The sequence below is a fragment of the Lycorma delicatula genome, chromosome 3 (assembly GCF_047948215.1).
Source record: "Lycorma delicatula isolate Av1 chromosome 3, ASM4794821v1, whole genome shotgun sequence".
Lineage (NCBI taxonomy): Eukaryota > Metazoa > Arthropoda > Insecta > Hemiptera > Fulgoridae > Lycorma > Lycorma delicatula.
Window position 1 is genome coordinate 66,382,485 of NC_134457.1, and position 2,120 is coordinate 66,384,604.

The window sequence follows — 2,120 nt, forward strand, 5'->3', positions numbered from 1 at the left end:
GTTTACAATGATCTTGTCCATGACAATCATGATGGTATTAATTTAAAAATTCTAACTATTTTAACAGCAAATCTAGCCAAATTTTTTAATGTATATTTTTAATAACTGAACTAAAATGTTTTATTACAAAGTTTGATTAGTTTTGTTGTAAGAGGTAATATTTTTAAAATTGAATATTATTTTTGAAAAAACAATGTGTTAAGTATATGTTGTATAATTCTGTAGAACGGTAATAAAAATTATGTATATTTTGTTTTGTGTGATATATATGATCATCTATTTTAATGTTTTGTTTATGTTTCTAATGTTAGATCATATTATCAGTTTACTGGAAGAAAGGAAAATTGGGTGCTGCATCATATTCAGTTGCCACATCAGAAGTAAGTTGCTAAATTAGTTATTATCTTATTTCTGTTATTTTTTTGAAATCCATGTAGTGATTCAGTTAATCATTATTTAAGCAAATATTTAGCTAAACCATTAATCTAGAAATTTTAAACATATTTTTCAAGTATAGCTATTTGATCTGTAAGAAGGAAAATTGTTGAAACTGCAAAACTTATATATTTTTTATTCTGTAATTTAAATTTTACTATCGCTTATATGCTTTAAATCAAAATTAGAGGTTTCCTGTACCCATAATTAGCGAGTATTATATTTGTATGTTTACTTTCAAAGTTATAGATTTATTAAATTTAATTTTTGTACATAACTGATTCTACATATTTTTTATCAAGATAATAAATATTGTTTTAAATAGTCCTAAGTAATTGATTTCATTAAAATATGACAATGTATCTTGTATCCATTACCATGTACCTAATAACCTTTACCAAAAAAAAAAAAAAAAATTAAATCATAAATTATTAAACTGATTGGAAATTATTTACCTGAAGAAAATGAATGTGTATTCAGGAAAGAACAATGGTAGGAAGGACTATGCATTGGTATTGTACTGTAAATAATTTAGTAGTAATTATTGAGGTTTAATTGCAAGCAAACAAAATACTAATAATGTTTTTACTTTATAAAACTGATAACAAAAATAATAAACAGTCCTCTTAAAATAATATTAAATATAATTTACTAATTCTTCAGTAATTATTGATATGTAAATGCTGGCAAGACATAAAATTGGATTAATACCAATGGGTGAAGTTTTCATTTTTTATCCAAGCTTAAACTTGTCAGCAGTCAGTTTAATTTACATCTTATAAAACTTCTCTTTCTAATAAAAAATAATTCTAAGCAATTCACTTTTAAATTAATGGCTCTTGTTTTTTACAAAGGCCTTTCGCTTCTGCTGTAGTGAAGTTTCTAGTGTTTATTTATTTTAATGGCACCCTTCTTGAAAAGAGTATGAATCCTGATAATTATGTAATTGAATAATATATTTGTTGTATGTTGTGCCTGTTAAATAAGTTGCTTTGTAAATTTCATATTATTCTTTTTTCCTCTAAGTTTAGTTGTGCGTGGTGTATGTGATTTCTTATATTTGAAAATGAATGTGCATCTAGTTTATTGGATCTAGTCTATTTTATTTTTTTAATTTATTTGTTACTTTGATAATGACATAGAAGCCTTTTCTGATATTACTAGTTTTATATAATTGTTGATTATTTAATTTTTTCAACAGTTTGGATTTTCTTTTTTTAGTTGTGTTTTGTTCTGTGTTTAATGTAAATGTTATCTTTAAGTGTGTGAGAGTAAACATTAATCTGAGCCAGATATTTTATTGTTTTGAGCTTTTCAGTGCAGTTGATAATTTACAAAGATGTGTGTTTGTGTTTGGTGCATGTGTGTTGTGAATAATTAAATTATATTCACAATAAATAATTGTGAAATTATTTATTGTTAAAAAATAAATTTCATCTATAATAATTATAATTTTAGTTATTCCTACATTATCTTAAAGTTTCATATTTATAATTAAGTAGTTTGATTAACTATACATTTAAATAAGTACTTTACCAGTAAAGTCTTTTGAAAATTAGAGATATTTGAACTAATGATAAACCACATAATAGAAATTAAAGTTGTATACAAGTACTGTGGTCATTGCATTTAATTATAAAAAATAATTTTTCTGCAGTAACATGAATTATATTGTGGAAAACATA